The 13,093-nt window shown below is 36.8% G+C and overlaps 1 protein-coding gene and 1 long non-coding RNA gene across 11 annotated transcripts in view; one reads left to right on the top strand and one right to left on the bottom strand.

Annotated features, from left to right (window-relative positions):
- The window catches only part of ADGRB3 (adhesion G protein-coupled receptor B3), a 445,880-nt gene that overhangs the window by 387,978 nt on the left and 44,809 nt on the right, over positions 1-13,093 (bottom strand). The window lies entirely within an intron of this gene.
- LOC135445226 (uncharacterized) lies at positions 3,812-12,414 on the top strand. Its single transcript, XR_010439494.1, has 3 exons — positions 3,812-4,136; positions 9,221-9,414; positions 12,146-12,414. It is a non-coding gene; the product is annotated as an uncharacterized LOC135445226 (long non-coding RNA).

The following is a 13,093-nucleotide window of genomic DNA, read 5'->3' as shown; positions in this document are numbered from 1 at the left end:
AAAAGTGCTATTAATTTTGATAGATCCTCCCATCATAAATCAGAACTAGGCTCTTCGTTAATCCTGCTATTTCGTAAAGTCTTTCAGTTTTATAGCATATCTCACATAATTTTTTCTCCTTAAAACTTCAGGTTTTGTATTCTTTTAAAGCCATCAATGTCTTATAACTCTCTTTGAAAAGAAACCATCCTAGTTTAGGTATGAAAAGCAACATGAGAGCCTGAACAATATACAAAATAGAAGTGATAGAAAACACAGTCATTATGCAAAGGCGTGTCATCAGCTTTAGTAAAGTTTTCAAATATCAATATTTGCAACTACCACTGCTGGTCCTCCTTGATCCCATAAGCTTCAGTTATTCAATGTGTTATGAGCATGAAAGTCTCCTCTATTTCTGATATATTTATTTTACCTTGCAAGTCCACTTTACATATATACCTCCTCAGTATTGTCTGTTTTGAGAACACAGCTGATCAATAATATTTTTTATAATTACATGTATAAATTCTGATGACAAACCATTCCCTGGGTGATGTAGGAGAAACTGGAATCTTTGTTATGAATTTAAGTTACAGATTGTATCTAGCTCATATTTCATGTTCAGCAAAAGCTAGAAGTTTCTTTTCACCTACACCTTTAAGACTGATATTCTATATTTTATTACAAAGCACTTCAGCATACATGAGCTTTGCCATCCTCTAGAATGATTACTTTTAACTTTTTAAACTTTTTTATCATGTCATGCCCCCCTCTATATTAATTATATTTTCCATTGTGGGTAGATAAAGAAGCAACGTTTTTTTTTTCGCCTATGTCTTTATAATATTTTTTATCTGTATTTGCTTCATAAGGCGATCAGGATTACCCTAGTTAATAAGTAATTCTCTGCACAATAATAATGATTTGCAATGTCACTGAATTTTTTTCGAGAAAGAGAGAGACAAACTAAAAATTCTGAACTATTCTTTTTGAACCATTTTTTTAAACCAAACTTTTCAATTTTATTTTAATTACCTTCTGCCCAGATTTTTAACCAAGGTCAGAATACCACTGAATGCTTAGAACTGTCAGAAGATATTTTCAGTATTTTTCTCATAGAAGATGTATTTTTTTCTCTCTGATTTAAAACAGACTTTAAAGTCAAGAGAAAATTAGAATCGTAGAATATTAAGGGTTGGAGTGGAACCCTAAAAATCATCTAGTCCAAATTTCCCCTGCCATGGGCAGGGACAGCTCCCACTACACCAGGTTGCTCAATGCCTTATACAAAATGGCCTTGAACTTCATGGCATCTAAATTGTACACTCCAAAAAGCTTTACTTTGAGGTCTGTCCAAAATATTGCTTGGCTCATACATCTTTTCTAAGAGGATCTGTCATGGAAAAAATCTCTGGATAAGTAAAAATCTCCATACTGTTATATGCTGCTCAAATGATCCCTTGCTAAAACTGCAAACTAAATGGAATGGTTTTGTTTGCTATTGTATTTGGTGGCAGTTATACCATCATGAGTGAACCACCTAATTATATAAACAGCTATGATATTTCTGGGTCAGTTGACAATTGCATTTGGAGGCACAGGAGTCCCAAGGAGTATCTGAAAGCCATAACTGGCAAAAGCTACATCTGCAGTATTTCTCTATTTAACTTAAGGGGCAATGATTCAGTCATTCAACATTTGTCCACCAAAGGCCAAGTCATTACTTTAAGCCTCTGGACTTATAATGCAGATGTGATTTTGTTCCTTCACGAACTAAGCAGCATTTTTTTTCAGACTATTCTCAGTATTTATTACACAATAGAAAGGCTTTTTAGAAGGAAGACAAAATCAGACATTCACAAATATATTAAAAAAACTTGCCCTTATAAAATATGAGAGCTGAACAAGCAAGAATAAGTACACAGTGCAATGAGAGTAAGATTTTAATGCATATCTATTACTAAGTTAAACAGCTAAAATTCTTCCCTGTTCTCACAGAAATTTCTAGTTCCTTCTTCAGAATTATTTCTCATTTGCTACTGTTTAAATGAGAAGAGAATTAGAGACTTTTTTTTAATTTGAGCATAATGTTCTTGATTCAGATCTTCTGCAGAGATAGACTAACAATTTATCTTTTTTTTTTTCCAGAGGGGGATTGCTGTCTACAGAGCTGCAGTATGGAAAGGGCCAGCTTTCACTCTAGTGTGAGCAATGCAGGATATCTGTCAACAAAAACAGCTAAGGAGAGTCTGTGATCTGCTGAATCTCAGACTGGCCTTTGTCATGATGCTCTTTCTGCAGCTGCATTCTTCTGCTACAGCCTAATCCTGTCCTGGATCTCTCCCTCTTAAGTAACTCTGACTGGAATTATGGCATTATAAGAAATATATCAAAACCATAAGGACGGAAGATGAAATAGTTTACGCAATTTTGCATTTGCAGCACAGTTCATTCCAGTGTTCTTATTAGGAACTAATGGCACAAACATGAAAAATCCATTAATTTGGACGCAAATAATGCAGTATTTACTGATCAATCTCACTTAAAATTTGTTTGTTTTATTAGGATTAAATTTAGTCTTTACATTTCAAAACAAATAGAGAAGTCCCACCTCACTTTCTGGCCATCACTAAAAGCTTTCAGTTGTAGCACTTGGAGTAAAAGGCACATAAAGGCCATAAATGAGTCAGAGCAAACTGCCACTTTAATCAAACGTGTAGCACTTGGCTGTAAAGCACTACGAAAAAAAAGTAAGAAAAACTGGAATGCCCTTAAGGATAATTGCACAAGCCAGGACTGCCATCATACAGAGAATAAATATTGGAAAAACAATAATCCAGAAAGGCTGATGCCGAAAGAATTAAATTAAATACCCATGGAAGTTAATTACTGGGGGGGGAAAAAAAGTGTACTGCAAGGAGCAAAAGAGAAGACCGACAAATAAACCTGCTACCTACTAAACTTGATTCCAACTATTCCTTCTTCTATTCCCCACATATACTGTAAATTACGTGGGTACTCTGACAGGAGCAGATTACTGCAAATACTGCAAGAAGAATAAAAATTTAGCCCACACTTTGTCTCCTTTATTGAATTTCACCTGTTTCTGTTTATTGGAAATCTTGGTAAGCACCCCAGTGTTGCAGATTAGAAACTGACAGAACTTTTCCAATTTTTTTTTTCTCATTTCAACATTATTCTTTGGAGAGGCCATCCAATGCGCTGACACTCCTGTCTATAGGCAGTAAAGTGACAAAAGCAGTTCATTTGGTGCTCATTCCTTCTCCATACAGGCAAAAACCACCCTTTTCTAGATAATGGGTATTTATTTAGCATTTCACATAAGATAAATCTAAGATGACATGAGAGCATTATCTAAGGAGAGGGCCGAAGAGTATAAATTGTCTGTACTTCAGCTGCAATTAATGCTTCTCCTGCTTTTGGAAGAAGGACACCTATTTCACAGCAGCAGGTAGAAGCTGCCCAAAGAACATGAAATGGAGTATGAGAGACAAACTGAGGCTACCCAGAAGACTACCATACACTGAGGAGTCAGAGATGCATGTTACAGGCTGTGCTCTCCAGTGCTTTGCTGCATGGACAGCAGGGACTCAGGCCTGCCTCGTGTTACTTTTCCTTGGCTATAGGGGGATAGAACATAAGAAAATAAAGGTAGTATAGAAAGTAATCTCACCCCTAAAGAGCTGCAGCTGGGCTAATTACTAAAGATTAGGAGCTGACCTGACTTAAACAGGGCACAGCTGTAACCAATGAGAAGAAGAGTGCTATAAGAGTGGGATGGGTGGTTGAGGGGAACTGGAGTCAGTTGGCTGCTGTGAGAAGAAGACAGAGAATGCTTAAGGAGCTGCTTATGGGAAACATCCAAGGCGGTATGAAACTCTAGGAATATGAAACTTTTGCAGTATAGTGACAACACTTGGCTGCAGGATAAACTTAGAGGACTGATTATAAGAGAGGAGGTTGCAGGCAGCTCACACTTGGTACTGGTGATTGCATCACTTGTGTGACCTTGTCTTTGCCTTAAAGTAAACCTGCAAGATCTTATGCAAAAGTCTGTTGTTTTCATAGCAGAAGCTGAGAACAGAAGAGTTTTCCTCTAAGAAAAGGCCAGAAGACCAATAGAGACTACAATGATGGTGAGCTTCTGTGTGTTGTGCCCTGAGCAGCAATGCATCCTGTGGCATTCTACACCTTGGAGCTCTCACATGGGAAGGACCATGAGGCTCTCTGTTGTCTTTTTTCTTTACTTTGTTAGCTCCAAGAAGGGGCATTCTCAAAAATACCTTATAAAGCCTGAGTCCATTTCTTACTGGGATTGTGATTAACGCTGACACTAATGGGGTCTAACACAAAAGCCATATAGATGTAGAATTAAACTGCTCTGAACACTGAAACTCTTGGTACAGTTCTGGTAATATGACAGATCTCAGTGCAGTAGAAACATATTTTGTTCTCCTTTAAAAATTCAGCTATAAAATTGATATACATTTCACAAATTTACAAACTTTCATTATAATTCCAGTGCTCACTTGTTCTCAAGCATCTGAATTAAATACCAGAAGGTTATTTCCGTGAAGTCCCATTTTAAAAGAATTGAATTTAATAAATATGTTTTGGAGAGCTGAAGTGAGCAATAAAGATGTACAGAGAAAAACTTCAATTGCCTTTTACCAAAGTACTTCAGTGTGGCCTTATGCCTTCAAAACTACTGCAGGAAATGCAATATTCTACCATGCCATTGGACACAGACTGTATCATGTGATCCATGCGTGGGAGTATGACTTAATATTGACAAGGCACCCTTGACACTGTCTCCTGTAATATCACTACAGCCAAATACTCAAATGAGGACTAGATAAGGGGGTTAAAACAAACTGGCTGGAATGTTGACTTCCTAGGATTGCAGTTATAAGCACCAAGTTCAGCTGGATGCATCTCTGGGATTGACAGTAGGGCAAGCACCCATTTGGGTGGGTCATAGTCCCCTCTTAAAGTGTTTGTGGGAAGCACCAAACACAGACTCAGAGGTGGACAGCAGTGTGAGAGACACCAGACACTGTTTGCAACACAGAATCATAGATTTCCACAAAGGTTTGGGTTGGCAGGGAGCTTCAAAGATGATCTACTTCAAATTCCCTACCACAGTCAAGGGCATCTTTCATTAGATCAGGTTATTCAAATGTCCCATCCAACCTGGCCTTGAACACTTCCATGGATGGGGCATCCACAACTTCCCTAGGCAACCTATCCCAAAGAAATCAGTAATTTCTCTGGGAAATTTCCATGGGCAACCAGCATCTCACCACTCTCACCATCAATTTTTTTTTTTTTTCATTTTATCCAATCTAAATCTATCCTCTTTCAATTTAAAACCATTGTTCTTTGCCCTGCCTCTACAGGCTTTGGTAACAAGATTTTCTCTATCTTTCTTACAAGAAATTTTATATGTTGGAAGGCTACAATAAGATCTCCCCTGAGTCTTCTCGTCTCCAAGCTGAGCAACTTTCAGTTCTCTCAGGTCTACTTCATAGGAAACACAGACAAATTCTAACTTCGTGTACAAATTCACTATGAATGTGGGCAAACACTGTAGCCAGATGTGTGGCAGAGATATACCTCTGGAGATGCTAAAAACTCAGATGTAAAAGTCCCTGAGCAACTTGATATAATCTGTCTCCCTGGGTGGAAAAACAATAAATATTTAACATGTCTAAAACCTGAATCTTCCACATACTACAGTGCAACTAGAAAATGAATTCTCTTGTCATCCTGTGAATGGTTCAAATATCTCAAATATATTTCCTATCTTTTAACAGAATGTAAAAGAGAAAACATTTTGAATTTTCAGAAAACATTTTTTTAAATTTGGTCTAGGTCATTTGGTTATGACCTTTAAAACAATTGTTTCACTAGGATTAGTTTATTTTTCAAAATGTCACTTGTTGGTGAAAAAAAGTGAGGTCTTTCATTTTGAAAAGGTCAAAAAGCTTTGACCTTTTCAAAACTCTTATAAGAAAAAAACTGTCAAAAAAGTTTGTTTTGTGAAAAGCTGAAAGTAGTTATTACAACAAAACAAGTACAGACCCACTGCTTATGTTAAAAACTTTGTAGCATGATTTTCAGTACAGACACATGGTCTGACTAGAAAATGTTGACTCACCTTTCTTCTGCCTGCTTAAAGCAAAACCTCATTTACCTTCATGAATAGCAGTAATCTACCAGGACACTACAGCTACATCTCAGCAATTAACATAGCTTTGCTTCCAACCATAATTGGAAATAAAAATTAGTAATAAAAATGCACATAATTGTATTTGAATAGTTTTAATATTAGATATAAAGAAAAGAAACAACAAAGTTTCTTGCTCCACAACAGTGAGCATTCCTGCCTGACTTACAATGTTTTTCTCAGTCTGTCAGAATTGCAGCACCTCTGGGCATGACATTTCCCTTGGATGAATGTCTCCCCCACAGTTTGTTAGACATTGCATACTGATGCGTTGTTTCCCCAAGGTGACATCATTACAAGAGGTGTTATCTTTTTCATGTTGTCAGAAACAGTGGCCAGCTTTTATTTTTAGCAATCTTCTTCTCTTATCTTTCGTTTTGTTTTTCCTCTTCATTTCACCAAGTATTTCTTTTAAGAATATTTTGGACATTTATTGGCCTCTTCTACTACTTATACAAAATTTCATATATCTTCTTATTCTGAAACCATAGGAACAATTCTCCACATTTTAACTAATTAATCTTTTAATTTTTTTTAAGGTCCTTATGCTGTTTCCCCAAAATTAGGCTACAGCAACTACAGCAACTTACTAGTTTATGTGTCACACTAGTAAGTTACTTTTATTGTGATGGACTCCAAACTACTGAAACATTCTAAGCACCCATATTCTGTCCCAGGCTGCTAATTCCATTTCTCAGTTACAGGTTCATAAAGAAATAAAAGTAACCAGCATTTAAGTAATTTCATTCCAATTTGTTAACTTCTATGGAGATGCACTTTTATTAATCTGTGCACTTTCCAATTCATTCTGAAGTCGCTGAACTATACATAGGCCCATAACACTGTTTTGGACTGCAATGTCAGGATTTAAAATTGTAAAGGATTATTGTGTAAGAGAAGAATTCTCATGAACTCCTTTAAAAAAACTGATAAGGTTTTAGCAACATTACCTCAAAAAACTATCAAACTGCATGAATCACTCATAAGAGGACAGAAAGGGGCATTTGCCTGGCTCACTGCAGACTGAACTAAGAGAAATTAGGGATTTGAATTCCCTGCACTGTCATATAGCAAGAAAGAAGTGCCTGTAGTACAGCAATTAAGAATACCTAAAGTTGAAGAGCATATGATGTGAATACCATTTATTTGCTTAGCAAGCAAAGGCAAACCTGTTCCATTGATCAGATATATCCATAACCTACAGATACAAGCTTAAATTGTCCAGAGTAACAAAATCAGAATGGGGTAAATCTGGCAAAAATGTCAAATGTCAAAACTGCAAAGGGTTGTTGCACTCATTTCTCTACTTTGCTGCCAATATCCCATGGTTTTGATTTACAGCTGTCCAGCAGTATCCCTCACCTGAGCAAAAGCTGTCAATTCTACCACACTACCATATATAATTATAGTGATATACTGACTGCCTGACAAGCAACAGACCTTTGTGTCTGCAGGCTCTGACAGGGAAACATAAGAAGAGCCACAGGTGGATGCAGGGCTGGAATGTGAGGGTCTTCAGAGCTCCTCTTGGGAAAGATCCAGCTCCCTAAGGCACCCAGCCTCTCCCTCCAGCAGCACTGGTGTTCCTGACCTTGTTGCCCAGAAGGACCATCACAGCAGCTCAGAGGAAGGGTAGATATTCACAAGTCTAACTTGTATTAACTAATAATTTTGAGAGTATTATTCCTAGTAGAGCTGTACTGTGTTACTTGGGTACTGAACTCACTTGGTAATAGTTGGAATAAAATCCCTGTTTGGGGTATTTCAATGTGAATGTTCTCTTTGCAGTTAGGCTGACAATAATTTCTTGTCTCCACATACATGTGATGCCCAAGAGAAGATATGGAGCTTATAAATAATTAATAATTTGATGAACATTTTCCAATTTTTTTTTTCTTTTTTTTTTGTCTTAGCACACACTAGTTCTGAAAGATGTAGCTATGCAGCACCCAAAGCACCAAATCACCTCTTTTTTCCTGAGGAAAACAAGCAAAACCAAACAGGAAAAACCATCAAATGTACTGAGTGGGAATTCTGCAGATGTATAACAGCCTTTTTCTCCCTTTGTATGAGATTTTTAACAATATTAGCTGTAATATTAACTGCCATGGAAACTGCGACTGTTGCTGCAGTGACATCAGCAGTGGTCAAAACGGTGCATCAGACCGAGAAATGCAAATGCAAGCAGAATTCTGCTGCTAGGGATTTTGTTCTGTTTTGTTTTTCTTGCAGAAATCTGCCACATGGCTCTGAGATGTTTCAGACTGGCAGCCACCAGCCACCAGCTGTCAGGGACTTGGCACGCTGTTATCGTGGCTACTGCTAAAACCGCTTGCAGATCAATCGGGGGACAGCAGAGGCATGCACAGACCAAAACTCAGCACAGCACCTCCTTTTTTATTATGACATCTCAGAGTGTCCTGATCTCACCTGGACTGCTGCATCCAAGTCCTCAGCACAAGAAAGATGTGGATCTGTTGGAGCAGGTCCAAAGGAGGGTTGCAAAGAATATTCAGAGTAGAGCAAGGACAGGCTGACAAAGCTGAGGTTGTTCAACCTGGAGTAGAGAAAGCTTTGGGGAGACCTTATTATGGCTTTCCTGTACCTTAAGAGGGCTTATAAGGAGAGAGCAACTTTTTATATGGGCAGATAGTGACAGAAAAAGGGGCAAGGGTTCTAAACTGAAGAGGGCAGGTTTAGATTAGATATTAGGAAGAAATTGCTTACTTGGGAGTTGGTGAGACTTTGGAACAGGTTTTTCAGATAATTTGTGGATGCTCCATCCTTGGAAGTATTCAAGGTCAGGTTGGATGGGGCTTTGAACAAGCCAATCTAGTAAGAGATTTTCCTCCCCATAGCAGGGATCTTGGAACTAGATAATCTTTAAGGTCACTTCCAATCCTAACCATTCTATGATTCTAGAATTTTATGAATTTTCATTGTATTTGCACTCAGTGTTGCTTCTCGCTTCCTCCCTCCCTGCATCCCCAGGAATAATTTGGAATACTTTGCCACCATGTTCCCACCAGGGCTGAAAAGCCAGCTCTCACAAGCTGGCCACACCTGTTTATTGCTTCCATCATATAAGTGACAGTGACAGAAGGAAAAACATCACTATAGGAATCACTCCAACTACATAAGAAGAAATTAATATTGATAATCTGACTGCAGCTCCTCTGTTTAAGGTAAATAATTCAACCTTTGCCTTCATCTAGAGAATATCTGGAAACAGGAACTAAGAGTTATAAGAATGTAAGGAGAATTTCTGTCCCTTTTTTTGGGTATGCATGTTTTTTATGCCATAATTTCAATAGGTAGATAGAAGTAAAAACTGTTAGGAAAAAAAAAAAAAAAGAGATACATCACAAATTTCAACCTGTTTATTGTAACTGAGACCAAGAATAACATTTGCCCTCTTTTTTTTCAAAAAAAAAAAAAACTCAAGTGCAACTTCCAGCTGGGGTTTTAATGCTATGCAGGAGGCCTGATTTGCAACAGCTGCTCTCTCCTCCCAGTCCTCACGGCAGGAATGGTCATTCTGTAGCCAGTGAGCCATAGCTCCACAAATCATGCATGAAGGTTGCTCTTGCCATAGTGCTGGCAGGAGGCAGGATGCCACAGAAACCTGGTTAACATTTCTCAGGAACATTCTTAACCTGGTGCTACCTCAGAGTCCCTGTCTGCACCAGAAGAGGAAGGACAGACATGAGAGGTTTAAAAATCCAGTGAACAGCTAAGGATCAAACAGAAAGCTTCATGTGAGGGCTAGGATTTATTGCTGCTGGAGTTTCAGTAAAGGCAGATGTAAGTGGGGATCTCATTGGATACTCATTTCCTCTAAGTTATGGCCCCAGCGCAGCCCATAGAAGCTATACTGTGGTTTCTGAAAAAAACACCTAACTGAATTATCATTAATGCATTTCTCTCAAGAAAGGGCAGCTTAAATAAAAGTAACATCTGACTTTTCTTGGTAAGCAATGGGGGAGCAATCCAATTTACAAATATATAGGAATAAAATTTACTTCTGGGATGAGCAAAATTAAATTGAAATATGTTCCAAATGTTACTTTTGTCACTAATTCCATCTGTTCTGCAAATTAAATCCTGAGCTGGGAATACCATGAAAAACTGAACAGGGTGCAAGCCATCAGAAGCTAATTAAAAGAAGTAATTTTTAAGCACATCTTTTACAAACACTCTTATTTATGAAGTTGCTATAAACCAAAACAAATGAACGTGAGATGTTAATGACATGGAATCAATCCTCAGCTAGTTTATGAATCAGACAAACAAAAATAAATGGAAGTCATATACCAAACAAGTTAATATAATCTAAGATATATTGTCTTCTTTCTGTTAATTTGGTTGAATAAAATTAATTTTATTATTTTCATTGATTTGCCATAGTCTGCTCTTATATAAAGATTCAGCAGCTGGTTTAGTGTAGCTGTTTTTGGAAGCACAATATATCCTAATGACTGACAGGATGACAGCAGAGGTTTGACCTGACTACCACTTTCATAATGAAGTTTCTCTACACATAGAAAAATGTAATTGAAGAGTTGTATTACTTCTTTTGAAAGGAATCTTCCATACTTTGAAACAGTGACCCCAGCAGACATTTTTTTCCCAAGACTATACATCGACAAGGACACAAAGGAAAGAAGCTATTTGAAAGAAATTATTTTCTTGTTGTAGGACGGCTGTTTTGTCAGAACACTGATCCAGGGATGTTTCATGAAACTAAAGAAACAGGATTAACTCTTCAAAGGAAAAACACTCTCTATACTAAAAAGACAACAAAAAAATTTTTTTACTTTGAGAGGACTATAAACATTACCTTGTTTGCTGGCTGAATTTTGATTGTTACTCTAATACAGGCTAAAACACATTTTATAAGCAATATTATATTTTTACAAAGATATAATGCTTTTCCAAAATTCATTATAATTTGTAGCTAAACTCTTAGTAATAGAATTATAATTAGTTGCAGTCAGTGGCTGCTTCTTAACCTATAAAACTGATGAAAAAAAGATACTTAATTTTAATACATAGATCTTAAATTATACAAACACATTAAAAATTAGTGCATTTTTGGTATATGGAAGTAAATCATTGTGCAGAATTTAAATTAGTGCAAAAAACTATTAGATACAATCTGCTTAAAATATATTTAACCAAATTGTATTGGGAAAATATGTATGAAGTTACCAATTGCCATATTTTCCTCCAGCATTTCTTTAATTTCCCTTACTGAGATTAGGTCTACCTAACTCAAGGATTGTCTTTCTAATATCATAAGATTGTAGCTATTACATTGCTAAATGTCATGGGAGGAGTAAACCACAGAAACAAAAATATGTGAGTAACACATTGAGTAGCAGTAAGAATATTTTCTCTTTAAAAAACACATTCTACGTGCCTATAATAGATACCATATTTAAAAGAAAAAAAGCCTTAAAATTAAACAGTACAGGTAATTGCTGAAAATCATATGTCCTCAAAAAGAAACAAAAAAGGTTTTGCAAAATGATATTTTTGAAAACACTTGTTGTAATTTTGTTCTATGAGTAGTGATCTAAGGTCCATCACATGGTTTTGGCTTTAAGGTCATCTCCTAAAAGATTGACCTTCTTCCTACACAGAAGTATTTCCACTAAATTTAATGGAATTTTGCCTGGTTAAGGATCCTTAAGATTCCTGCATTAGTGTATTATGGCCCATTTGATAAGTGAGAAAGTAATGACACAGAAAATGGCAATAATTTTGTTTAGTCTACTCACTCCTAAATGGCTGAAAATATCTTCCCTTTTAAATTATATTTGTCATAAAACCTGGATCTTTAGAACTATATTTTTACCAACATTAAAAAGGAAATTAAAGCTAAACAAGGTGACAACTTCATTTTGGTTTTAGGCTTGCTTATATGATGTCTTCAACTATAATGAGAAAATCATGGGTCCTCCAGATAAAATTGCCATAGCAAAGTAAGAGCTCTAAGTTCTCCTTCAAAGAAGCAGTAGAAAAACACCAGCTCAACCAAACCACGAAACATCAACGACCTTGGCACAGCCATGACCACCAGCCAGGTGGCAGAATGATGCAGCACAGCTCTCATGTCAAAAACACGGTGCTGTTCGCTATCAAGGTTTATTACTGAGGCAAATCAAGGCTGAACTATCCTTGTAGAATAATCTCCATAATAGTAATGTTTAGAAATTTTTGTATTTCTGAACTCTGAAAGAAGGACATTCTATTTAGCTACTTTCCTCTTCACTCTAATGAATACATCCATATAACTTTCTCTCCTTTCCTACTTTCTGATCTTTCTCTTAAGAGTTTCTCTCTTTCTCTCTTTCTCTCTTCCTCTTTCTCTCTTTTCTCTCTTTCTCTTTCTTTCTCTCTTCTCTCTCTTCTCTCTTTCTTCCTCTCTCTCTCTTTCTCTCTTTCTCTCTTTCTCTCTTTCTCTCTTTCTCTCTTTCTCTCTTTCTCTCCTTTTCTCTTTCTCTCTTTCTCTTCTTTTTCTCTCTTTCTCTCTTTCTCTCTTTCTCTCTTTCTCTCTTTCTCTCTTTCTCTCTTTCTCTCTTTCTCTCTCTCTTTCTCTCTTTCTCTCTTTCTCTCTTTCTCTCTTTCTCTCTTTCTCTCTTTCTCTCTTTCTCTCTTTCTCTCTTTCTCTCTTTCTCTCTTTCTCTCTTTCTCTCTTTCTCTCTTTCTCTCTTTCTCTCTTTCTCTCTTTCTCTCTTTCTCTTTTTTTCCACTTACTTTCTCTCTTCATTTGTTCTTCTTATTTCTCTTTGATCATGTCTTCTCTTTTCTCTCTCTTTCTCTCTTCGCTTCTCTCCTCCACGCTCACTTCCTCTGCTC

This window comes from Zonotrichia leucophrys, chromosome 3 (genome assembly GCF_028769735.1).
Source record: "Zonotrichia leucophrys gambelii isolate GWCS_2022_RI chromosome 3, RI_Zleu_2.0, whole genome shotgun sequence".
In the NCBI taxonomy this organism is placed as follows: domain Eukaryota; kingdom Metazoa; phylum Chordata; class Aves; order Passeriformes; family Passerellidae; genus Zonotrichia; species Zonotrichia leucophrys.
Note: the sequence above shows the minus strand (reverse complement) of the source record. Positions and strands in the feature narration are given on the sequence as shown.